The sequence below is a fragment of the Tenrec ecaudatus genome, chromosome 12, assembly GCF_050624435.1.
Source record: "Tenrec ecaudatus isolate mTenEca1 chromosome 12, mTenEca1.hap1, whole genome shotgun sequence".
NCBI classification, from domain to species: domain Eukaryota; kingdom Metazoa; phylum Chordata; class Mammalia; order Afrosoricida; family Tenrecidae; genus Tenrec; species Tenrec ecaudatus.
In genome coordinates, this window is record NC_134541.1 from 12,328,383 (window position 1) to 12,341,231 (window position 12,849).

Here is a 12,849-nt window from a genome sequence, read left to right on the forward strand (position 1 = left end):
ACCCACCTGTGTGAAGTGTGGTATCTGGGAGGTGCGACATGCTGTGGAGCGGTGGGTGCCGGTGCAGACCTCCTGACAGGGAGTCCCTGACCAAGGCCAGTGGACACGGAAGGTCAGAGCTTGCCCCACAGGTTGAGCCTGTGGCCCCCACTCGGTTGCAGTCTCCGGTTTGAATAGGCGGAGTCTCACTCAAGCCCCCCCCTCCCCCGAGTGTACGGTCACACAAAGCCAGGTTCAGAAGGGAGAGCGGGTTCCCACAGAACACCCAGCTAGTGAGCAAGGGGCCTGAACTTGAACCAGCATCTAAATCCGGTCCAGTGGTCTCTCCTCATTGCAGGCCACCCCCACCTCCACCCCCACCCGGAACAGGATGAGCCGAGGGGTGGAAGCACCGGGCACATTGGGGAAGGAATCTCTGGGGGACAAGGCCGCCAACGTGGGCTGCTTAGTTCCTGTCTCTGATGGCTCTGAGTCAGTCCAGCCCCGGGGTAGCCACAGGTGTGTTCTGTCACCCCTTCCTCAAAGCAGGCTCTCACTCCTGAAATGAGGTCGCGGTGTAGCCCGGGGCCTGGCCCTTAGTAAGCGAGGGAATTGGAATTCAGCTGCTTTCCATCTGGAGGCCTTCCATGTACTTGTCGGGGCTGACACCCCCTCTCTTTTCTGAGAGCCCCTTCTTTGGGGGTCTGGCCCCGTGGAGAGCCCTGTCTGATGACAAGCGCAGATGCAGCCCGGTCCTCTGGGACACGCCCACGCCTCCGGTGGGTCTGGCAGGGGCTGGTGGGGGGTGCTGAGTTTGCCGCTGACCCTTTTCCTCATCGGAGGTCACCTCTTTGAGGTCTCTGGGGACTGTCTGGGAAGGCCGCTGATGACAGAACCGGCTGGAAGGGAAGTGCGAGGGCAGAGGTGGTCCCAGCACGGGGCATCGAGCCCGGCTGCCCCACAAAGGCTGGGAAATGAGGCTGTCCTTGGAAGGCATCAGACCCACTGCCAGAGCCCAGCACCTCCGTGAGACTCTGCTTTCCCTGAGCAGCGGGCCGCTGCCTGGTGAATGGATGGCCCCAGGAGGGTCCCTGAAAGTACCAGTGGGTGCTCTGGGATTCAGACAAAGAAACCGAGGCACAGAGATGGGACCCGGTGACTGGCCAGATACCACACAGCTGAGAAAGTGATGGAATCAGGTTTTGAACCTGAACCTGACTCTAAAGTGGGGATCTCTCAGACACCTTGGTGGGCTGTTTGTCCCCCTTGCGGGTTACGCCCGTGATGGATAGTAGCTGGACCTCGCAGCCCCGGCCCTAGCGTCTCCTCCTCTCCAAGGATACTGACCTGCCCTCCAGCCTCAGAAGTTCCTGGTGTGACCCTTGTCCAGACCTGTCAAGAGCTGACGGGGTCAGTCCGCTGGCAGCGTTTGGGGCCTGAGAAGGGTTTTTCAGGAGAACAGCATGTTCCTACAGGCAAGTCCCCACCTCTGCTTCCCGTCAGAGTGCTACAGCCCAGGGGAGGGGAGCTGGTCCCGTGGGATGAGCAGGGACACGGCTTTCAGAAGGCTTTGCTTCAGTGAGGTTTGCTGGGTTTCTGAGTAACAGAAACCAAGACAATTTCAGGTTCAAAAGCAAAAAACAAACAAACAAACAAACCAAAATCAGGATACAGCAATCACAAGGTTCTAAAGATTCTGGTTTTATAAACACACACACACACACACACACACACACACACACTCCCCTGAAATCCCAATCAAAGTAACTTTAAAAAAAAAGATGTGCTGATTCAGGAAAACTGGCAAGTGGAGTGATAAGGTGGGTTTCAGGAGAAGCTTGATCCAGCCACTTGATGGTATTCCCTAGGACCCAAGGGAATTCCCTAGGACCCACAGTCCAGCCTTAGAACATTACCCCCTTCCACGATGTCTGTACACATGCCTCCCCAGAATGGTCACCACAACCCCAAGTCTTCGTGGCCTTTAAGTATCTGTACCAACAGAAATGTCATTCCGGGGCTCTTGGTTCATGTTGTCGAGGGAATTGCTTTCCAGGTTCATCCTTTTGGGTCAAGCTCCAGAAACTTCCAGGCTCTGGCCGGCGAGTAGGTGGTCCCTTCCAGGTCAATATCCAAGGTGTGTTCAGTCTCCAGGGACGAGAGCAGGTGTGTCAGGTGCCTGCTATGCCCTTCGTTGAGACAGCAGTCACCTAGGACCTTCCCAGAGAATCAGAGTCTTAGCCAGTGACCCTGCCAGTCCACCCTGGTCTGCAGAAGACTGGCACTGGCCAGAGACTCTGATTTTGTGTGTAGATTATGACTTTAGGAAAATTTTATGTTGACTCTTCTGGCTTAGCCCTCCCGGGGCGCTTCCTGACTCATTCTGGAGGAGCGCGTCCGACGTGGGTCCAGGAAATGGTCTGAATCCTGGAACCTGGAACCTGGACGGTCGGTCACCAGGCATGTGTGCTGACCATCCAGTGGGGCCCCAGGGTCAATCAGATGATGGCGAACTGGCAGCAGGAGTTCACCTTCAAACAAGCGCTGCATTATGCTCTTACTTTCAACCAGGAAAAAGATCTGATCTTCAAAACAATGCGCCCACGTCATCCACGGGCCTGGAAGAACTTGTTTGGCCAAATTTAGAACTTACAGAAGGTCACAGAGAATAAATTTAGAACAGAACTCTGAACTTTTGGGCCTGCAGTCCCACGTGGCGTTGAATACTGGCTACATGACTGCTTACTACCTTGATTTCTGATGAATTTCCCCTCTGGCTTCTGGCTGCACCAGACTCTTGCTGTGTGAGACAGACTGTGCTTGGAAGACCTGAGATCTAAGCCAACAGCCGCCACTTTGGAGTTGTGTGACTCTGTTTACCCTCTCTGAGCTGAAGTGTATTTCACTCACAAACAAGCAAACAAACAAAAACAAAAGGAATAGCAATGATCACAGCTACCTCATATGGTACGGTGAAGAAGATCGGTAAGCACTGAGTCAGTCTGTTCTTGGCGGTTCTCAACCTTCCCAATGCTGTGACACTTTCATACAGTTCCTCATGTCGTGGTGACCCCCAACCATAAAATTATTTTCATTGCTACTTCATAACTGTCATTTTGCTACTGTTTATGAATTGTAATGTGAATCATAATGTGTTTTCTGATGGCCTTAGGTGACCCCTGTGAAAGGGTCATTTGATCCCCAAAGGGTCACGACCCACAGGTTGAGAAATGCTGTAGTAACACTCAACAGACCCACCCAAAACTCACTGCCATCGAGTCTATTCTGACTCCCAGTGGCCCAATACCCTGTCGCTAATAAACCCAGTATTAGAGAGTCCATGAATATTTTCCTTCAAGGAATTTAAAGCAAATCAAAGAAAGCAATGTCACAGTTTATTACCACATGGGCCGCATCTAAAGGTGGTGGGGCCTCAGTGCCCCTGTCCCGGGGTGGGGTGGTTTCTCTCAGACAAGCCTGTCGATGAGCATCGAAAGCAAATTGTACTAAGGATGATCTCTGAGGCCTTAAGAAAACGGCATAGCATCTGGCTGAATCATTCCACCTCTGAGAATTTATCCTGAAGACACAACCTCAACGACAGACCACGATCTGAGACTCAAAATTGTTCCCCACCACACTCCTTACAATGGAAAGGACAACTCCTTTTTCTTTCCACCAAACACAAACAAAAGCCCAAATCCCTGCCCCCGAGTTGACACTGCTTCCTAAGGACCTCGTAGGACCGGTAAAACTGCCCCCAGCCGTCTCTGAGACTTCCAGTCTTTGAAGGAGCAGACAGCCTCATCTACTGCTCACGGAGTCACTGGTGGGTTCGAACCGTGGACCTTGTAATTAGCAGATCCAGGCGTAGCCCACTACACCACCAGGGCTCCAAATTCTAGCCACAGGGAATCCTTAAAGAATCATGTTGGGCCAGCCCTACCATGCAATATTTTCTCGTCGCTAAATTGCTTTATGAAAAATGGCGAAACGGAGCAATGACTACGCACTACTGTCTCATGAAAAAGGAACACAGAGTTGTATGTATTTATCTTCTGTAAGAATAACATTGTTATAAGTTGTCCGTGGCCCCTCCTGGGGACATTATGACAGAGTGAAACGCCGCCCAGTCCTGTGGCATCTTCATGGTCTCTGGTGCCTTTTCGTCATTTACTGGCTATCGTGTCCACCCAGCTCCAGGGGTGGGGCGGGGTGGGGGGAACGTCTTCTCTTGTTCTTGCCGACCCTCTCCCCAAACCCCATGTCCTTTCCTAGTGACTAGTCTTTCCTCATGGCATGTCCAAAGTAAGCGAGCAGAAGTCTCACTGTCACTTCTAAGGAGCATTCTGTTTTCATCCCACCCTGGTGGCCTGGTGGGTTACGTGTTTGGGTTGCTAACTGCAAGCCCCGCAGTTCAAATCCACTAGCTGCTGCTCTGGAGAAAGATGAGGTTTTCTATTCTCGTAAAGAGTGACAGTCTCGGAAACCCACAGCAGTTCCACCCTGTCCTGGAGGGTCACTATGAGTCAGAATCGATTGGGTGGATGGTGTTTTTTTTGGGGTGTGTGAGACAGATTTATTTGTTCTAGCAAACAATGGTATATTCAGTATCCTTTGCCAACATACAGCCCAGGTCAATCAAGTCTTTATATGCTTCCCTTTTACATCGTCAGGCTTACACACACACACACACACACACACACACACACACACACACACCCTCAATGCCATCGAGTTGATGCTGACTCATAGAGACCCTATAAGGCAGAGCAGAATGGCCCCTGTGGCTTTCTGAGGCTGTAACTCTCTACAGGAGCAGCCAGCCCCATCTTGCACCAGCAGAGTGGCTGGTGGGTTTGAACTGCTGGCCTTGCAGTTAGCAGCCTAACTCATAACCACTGTGCCACAGAGCCCCTTTCCCACATGCATAGAAGGTGGAAAATAACAATGGCTATCATTTACTGAGCATGAACTATTGTACTAGAAACTGCTAAGCCCATATAGGCTCCTCCCAACAACCCAAAGAGGTGGGCAGTACTATGACCCCACTTTACAGATGAAGAAACAGAGGTCCCAAGTGGTGATGTGGCCACTAGTCGGCAGCTGCGCCGGGATCCAAACCCCGGCCTCTGAGCTCCAAAGAGACAAGGAGTGGACAGAATGAGCATGCATTAACCGGCTGACTGTGGCCCCTAGGGTCAAGTAGGAGGGCCCTTTAATGTCTTCCCCATATTCGTCTTTGTTTATTCTGCAAACCAGGAAGAAAAGGGAGGGAGGGCAGAGTATCTGTGTCTTAGATACAAAGAGACAAGAAGAAGCCACTGGGCCTCTCAAGGAAGCATCTTTGAAGATAAAACAGCCAGGACTCATCCACATCCTTTCTGGGTGTGGTGTTTGTTGGAAGAGGAGCAGAGTGTCCTGGCTCTGTCGTCTGGAGTGTGTGCTGCAAACATGCGCGCGCGCACACACACACACGCAGCCCATACCGGCCAAAGACAAGGGAGAGACAAAAACCAGAAGTAGCCAAAACTCTGCTAGACCAATGCAGGCTGTTACAGGCACAGCTTTCCAAAAAGCAGAGCTCAGTCAAATAAATATTTTCCCTGTGAGAAGAGACTTTCGTCGGCGATCTTAACAACCCCCAATTCATTCCAGACCCACTTGGAGCTGCTGGCGTCGAAGCACCCATCTTGATGTACTTAGATCTCCCAGTAACTGCAGCATGCCTGTGTGTCTGGCTGCTTCCTCCCATTGATCGGCTGTATGCCAGGGGCACTGGGCAGGGGGCGGGGGGGGGGTGAGGGCAAGAAATGGTTTGTCCCTGGGGGATGCTCTCCCCTCTCTCTCAGTTCCTGGGACCCTCAGCTTTCTTTTCCCAGTTAGCCACCCCTTTCCACCTCAACCGGAGACCCGTGGGTTTGGGCTCTGTCTTTGGCAAAGACTGAGCACGCCCGGTCCCAGACACGATCTGCGGTGGGAGTTTGGAAGCAGGCACTCAGAAGACGTATACAAAGAAAGTCTGGGCTGTCTCGGGCCCTGCGTGCTTCAGGACCTCTGCAAAAATCCCTGGATCGGCTAATTGAGTAATTCAGCAATTGTGTATCATGCAGCCGTCCAAGTGTGAAATCAAGTACAAAGCCAGTACCAGACTGTCTCCCAAGTGCATTCCACCTGGGACACAGAATCACTCACTCACTCACTCACTGTCCTTCATTCACTCGTCCACCCACTTCTTCATTTATTCACTCAGTCCTTCATTTGCTCACTCAGTCATTTGCTTACCCAGTCTTTACTCACTCACTCATAGACTAGCTCGCTTGCTCACTCGATGGAGAATCACTGCGTACTTACATGTGCTGTTGTTCTCGGGGAGTGCTGCCAGTCAGCAGTGCATCAAATGGGCACCGCTCCTACCCTCCCCGGGGCCCCTTCCAGTGGGCTGACTGACAGCCAACAAGGACAGTCCGGTGGCTAGCATGTCAGATCATGGTCAATGCTAAAGAGAACCACCAAGCAGGAACTGGGGAACTGGGAGTTGAGGGGCAGGGGAGGGCCATGTAAGTGAGAGACCAGGAAAGGCCTTTGGAGAACAGGTGTTTACGTTCTGACCTGCAGGAGGTGGGAGGAGAGGATCAAGGAGGTGCTGGGGTATCAGATAAAAATAACAGGTGTGAGAAGGGCAACCCTGCTCCGGCTAACCTTTAGTTCCACTTGTGCCCATGGAAGCCTTTATTGGTGTGCCTCTAATGCCTTGCTAGTCTGGGTTGACTAGAGAAATAAATTCATAGACACTCATGTGTGTATAAGAAAGAGCTTTATGTAAGAGAGCAATTGGATATTGAGAAAGCATGCCAGCCCAGGCCAGTTCAAAACCATAAGTCCGATACCAGTCTATAAATTCCTCTTCATACTCACGCAGTCATGCAATGATGCAAATGCAGGAAGATCACAGGCCAGTGGGTGGAAAGTCTTGTGGATCCAGTGGCGGTGGAAGCATCTCAGCACTGGCGTGGGTCTCCATGTGGCTCCTCCAGCTCCAGGGCTCTGTTTCAGCGTAGCTCCACGTGGCTTGTCAGCAGGAAGACGAAGCACCAAGAGAGTGTTTCTGGCCTCCAGTGAGCTATTTACGTCCTTAGCCCCTCCAAATGAGGTCCTCAAGCTGCGGACTGATTGACAGGCTGAACTCCACCCCTTCACTCTTCATAGTCTCGAGTTGACACCAGAATATGTAACTGCCACATGCCCTGTACCAGATGCCAGCCTGCCCACTGCCATGGCCACCTAGAGCTGTGCTCTATTGATCTGAAGGGAAGATGTTTCAGATGCTGATGGCTGCCCACCCTCATGATGGCCTTTCTCTTTTTCACTACCCAACTTACAAATGCACATGAAGTTGTGGACCCCAGCTTGGGTCATGGTACTTTCCAATGTCCACTGATGTCTCATTGAAAGCATGGTGGTCTAACAGGCAAGTGGGCTCATTTGAACTTGACCAGTGACTGTGTGTGTTGTAAAGAAGCCCTGGTGGCAGAGTGGCTATGCCTTGGGCTGCTAATTGCAAGGTGAGCAGTTCAAAACCACCAATTGTTCCATGGGAGAAAGATGGAGCTTTCTGCTCCCGGAAAGATCATAGTGTCAGAAGCCCACAGGGATATAGTTCAATGGAGTCACCATGAGTCAGCACTGACTCGATGGCAGTGAGTTTGGTCTTTCGGGGCGTGTGTTGCTATTTGTGACAAATGATACTGGCTTTCATTTACAGTAAGAATTACAGCGTTCTTTTACAAATGCACTCGTTTAAGAAAATGAGTGAATTCAAAGGAATACTTGATGTCGCCTATGAAACAGGTATCTTTAAGTTCTGGGGGTGGGGATTATATAGGTGATAAGAGAGTAATCAGAACTTAGGACCCACTGAAATAAAATAGACGGAATGAAATAAATGCTCAGTGTATCAAAAGGCTAAATTCAAGATACTGGCAGGGATGTATATTCTTGTCTACAGGCTCTGGGGGGAAAAAAATCCATTTTGAGCAACTCCTTGTCTGCCTAATTCAGCCCCGCCTGGTGCTAGGACTGCTCTTTCCATTTCATGGGGGCTGCTCTCAGCTCCTAGTGGCCGCCCCACATTCTTTGCTGTGTGGCCCCTTCCACCTTCATGTCAGCAACAGAGATTCTCCCTCATGGGGGACTCCTTTCATGCTTAGGAGCCTCTGTTGCCAGCAGTGGCCAAACCTGTTTCAGGACTCACCTGATTAGGTCAGGCTTGCCCAAGGTAATTGCCCTTCTGCCCTATAGGGTGCCATGACCATGAGAATGATGTCATGATAGGCACAGATTATTATACCCACACTCAAAGGGGCGGGGGCGAGACAAGGGTAAGGTGCCTTGGGGGTCATTGTCATGCTGTGCTGACCGCAGAGGGTCTTAGGCTCAGGGAGGACCATCACGGTGGGAGGAGTTACTTCCTTTCCCTGGCCTGTGTGCAATCTTCAGGCGGCTCTTCCGTCTCTGGCCGAGCCACAGGGCCCGGAGGCCCAAACCTCCATCTCTGTGGTTCACCTGAAGCCACGAGGCTCTGGGAGGGAAGCGTCTCAAGCCGGCTGGGGCTAGCGCAGGTCTCCTTGCCCAGGGCTCTGTCACCCACAGACTCTCCTGTCTCCCCATAGAACCCTCAGACCTCACTCTCGCCCCTGGGAGGGGGTGAGCCATCTCTTTCCAGCTAGCTCAGACCCTGGGGAGCAGTCCCCTAGACATCCCTTGGGATTGCCACTGGGCTAAGTGGACCCAACTTCATTAAGCAGGAAGCCCAATGAAGGCCAACGTGCAGAAAATCCAAAGGCGGTGTTGGTGTGTGTGTGTGGAAAGGGCCTGCTCAGCCCCAGGGGGCGAGGCAATTTGACCCAGGCTGGTGTGCTGGTGGAATTGAGGGGTGGGGTGGCAAGTGATGTGTGGTGCCACAAAGTCCCCAGCCTCTGTCTCTGGGGCTAGGCTTCAACCACGTGCCAGGGCCCTTCATGGAGCTGGTTTCTGCAGCGGCCGCCCCTCTCCTGCATTCCTGTGCCCCAAGTCAGATGCCGCCCCGACATTCTCATTTGCCCTACAATCACACTAATGCCACTGTCGGAGGCATGTGGTGGACTGCAGAGAGGACACTTGGCCTGTTTATGCTGAGAGGTCTTCTGGAAGGCTTTGGGGGCACCCCTCGAGTTGATGGGGCAGCCAGAGACAGTAAGCCCGGAAATGGGCCAGAACCAGGATGCAGGGTCGCAGCACTGGCTCCAGCCCACATCCTGGTCAGCACACCGTGGCCATCAGATGGAGGTCGCCAGTGTCGTCGTCTGTCTCTCTGGCCTTGGGTCCATGTACTCCTGGGAGAGGCAGCTCACTGGCTTGGTGGCCCTGGTGACCCTCCCCGGGGCTCTGGGACAACCCCATCAGACAAAATGACAGCAAACACTGAGGAAGAACTAAGTCCCCCTCCCCGGGAAAGTGGGGTGAGGTTAGGATATAAGCATCCACTGAATTTGGGGTAACGGAGAGCTGGGAGTCATAGGCGTCACGCTAAATTGCCTCTGCTGGGAAGTTTCTCACCCCCAATGCCACTGCCTGCCTCGCGGTCCCTGGCCGCCCCTCACCAGCACCCACAGTTCTGTGCTTTCTTACTGTCAGCGGTGTTCAGTCTCAGGTGTCACGCCACCTCTGCTGGGGATGACCCTTGCCCCGGCTACATTGCTTGGTAAAACCAGGTTTATTCTGCTGCGGGTCTCTAACCGTAGCAGAACAGAGTAGCAGGGCAAGCAATGAGTGCTCGTGTCCTTTTAACAAGGGGGGGGGGGGGCTTTCCAGAGCAAGTCCTGGCAAGGGTGAGGCCAGCTAACCTCAATGGCTTCCATTGACAAATGAGGGAGCGGGGCTGCCCAGGGGGTACATGACTCAGCCAAGGTCTCAAAACTAAAATGCGGGCAAGGGCCAGACTCGAACACAGGCTGTCCGACCCCAAGGCTTATCCTCATTGGCCACTGTGCTGCGCCGTCTCACTGTAACTGTGTGTCTCTGCGGTTATTGGCGAGTCTGCTGAGTCCAGAAATACCCCGCCCCATGTCATTTTCTATTCGATGTGAGCTCAAAATGTAGTAATACTACTACCTTGTCCTAACTGACAGATCCTGTCATGCTTTCCGTAAGAAGGCACTCACTCCGCAAATCCAGCTGTTTCCCCCGTGAATTCTATTACAAAATTGATATGCATTCCACCAAATCATCTCCCCGGAGACCCGAGGAAGAATTCGCAGAGCAGGAACGAATTATTAAACAGCTTGTAGTACACAAGCCGCACGGTGTCTGCCTGGAATGTTTTGCAACGCTTTTGGACACTCGAGGATTCTCATTCCAGCACAAGCTGTTTATCTCGGGCTCCTAAGCCACACGCATTTCTCACATGCCTCGGGATCCGCTGACTTCACTCTGAGCACCAGCAAGGGGACCTCTTTTGCGCTGGTGTGTGGGGTCTTGTGGTGGCTGATAGAGCAGGGCTGCAATGCCTGGGGAGACCACTAGGGGTCTTCTTCCAACAGAAAATGCATCGTGGCGATGAGTTCTGCAAATGCAAGGCTCTGGGTTTGGCAGAATTCACCTTTTCCTTTGGAAGGGAAGGCACTCTTCCTTACCGTCTGACAGGGATTGCGCAGCCTGCAAAGGTCTGAGCCATCTGGCATTTCCTCCTCCCCTGCAGACCTCTGCCCCAGGGAGACACTTGAGCCTGGGATTTGGGGGCGGGGGGGGGGGTGGTTGGGGGGGGGGAGCTGAGAAAGCACGCTCATGTTGCTGTCGAAAGCAAAACCAGGCTAGCAGCCGGCAAGATCCGCCTCTTATAAATTGTTTACCCGGGAGGACCAGATGGCTCATCTCTTGTAGAACCTTTGACCACCTTCCTCTCCCATTAGCAGCCTCTGTGAGCAAACAGACCCCACGCCAGCACCCACAAGCCAGGGAAGGAGTCCCAAGATCGACTGGCTTGTGGGGAGCCCCTGGCATTCCAGGAGGGAGGCTCAGCACTAGGATGGGGACCCTGGTGGGTAGGGTGCAGGGGGATGAACCAACAGAGTGCTGACCCTACAGGGCCCAGGGCCCAGCCCTTCCCTTGCCTCAGGCTCCCTCCAGGGGGATCCAGGCCCACCCACTCCTCACCTCTCTGCCTGGCAGCCTCAGATGCTCCGCCCAACATTCAAAACCCGCTCTCACGCTAACCTTTCCCTCCACCCCCCACCCCCCACTCCCTAGGTGTGGGATAAGGTGACTTTGGATTGACACAGTGGCTGCCAGAGTGGGCTTGCACATGGGGATCGTTGAGGATGGGGTAAGGACCGGGCAGGCAATCCTTCTGTGCGCACCAGGGTGCTGTGTATGGGAACGCACCCCGTGGCCCCTGACGACAGTTTGTGTCCACTGCTGCTGGTGCTCCGTGCATCAGGGACAGCTCTGGATCACAGGCTGATGATGTGAGCCTGCGAACTTCCTGGGACTTGGAGAGGAGAGGGCAAAGAAAAGCCAACTTTGATGCCTCATCTCGGGGGGTCTTCTGGTGTGGGAGCCCCCCTGGGGAGGTGCAGACCCTTCAAGTCCTTCTCTCTGGCCTCCAGAGACTCAGCAGCATTTCCCCTCTGGGGTTTATGGGAGGCAAACACAGCCGCTGACCTGGCAAGCTGGATGCAGGAGCCTGCCAGGCCTGCCTCCTCCCCTCTGGGGCTGCTGGCTGCTGGGACCCTTTCCTGCCCGTGACAATGGGAAGACCAGGTGCTCACAACTGTCCCCAGGCCACAGCACTGACCCGATGAGAATTCTCTCTCTGGCCCAGGGTGAGGGTCTGCGGACACCCTGCCCCCACGCTGTGGGGAGCCTCCCTAGGGAGGGGGTGCCAGCTGGGATGAGGCTGGCATGAAGGAAGCTGGCCATGGCGCATGGGGCTGATGTGCCACTTCGGAGGGTCTGGATTCAAATCCAGGTTCCATCATCTAAAAGCCGTGCAGCTTGTAGCAAATGAATCCCCTCTCATCTGGGACACAGAGGCACAACCACAGGCAGTGGTGGGGCTTCCAGGAGACCGGAGCGTCGAAGTACATGACAAATACTTGTTGGAAATACGTGCGCAATTCACATTCTTATCCTACCAGCCGGCTCTGTCCACAGGGCAGGCAGGCCGCCCGGAGACCATACAGACACGGGGTTGTGTTGGGGCTGTCACAAAACCAGCCAGAGAGAGAGGAGGTCACATCCAGCATCTGTGCTGGCTGGCAGGGGAATGTCACTTTCCATGCACGAATAGCTCAGCGGTTCTCAACCTTCCTCATGCCCTTTGACACAGTTCCTCATGTGGTGGTGACCCAACCCCCAACCATAACATGATTTTCGTTGCTACTTCATCACTGTCATTTTGCTACTGTAATCAATCAGGTGAGCCCCGTGAAAGGGTCATTCAACCCCCCAAAGGTGCCGTGACCCACGGGTTGAGAACCGCTGGCTCAGCATGTCCCCTGTGAGGTTCTAGAACAGACAGACTTTATCTCGGGGAGAGAAATGAGACCTGGACCAGGGAGGTTGCAGGGGGTGGGAGATGGAGCCAGAGCAAGGGGAATCCTGGGGTGAGGGAACAGTTGTGTACCTTGTTTGGGAGGGTGGCCCCGCCCACAGACATTTGTCTGACAGGTTGACACTCTGCACTTTAAATCTCTGTTTCATTCGACATGGATTGTACCTCTCTATTAGAGCCAATCATTTAAAAATATGTATCTTCCTCCCTTGCTGCCCCAGCTGCTCAACCTCCCTGCCCCGAGACCAGCCCGCTAGCAGTGTGTGTGGAGTGGGCAC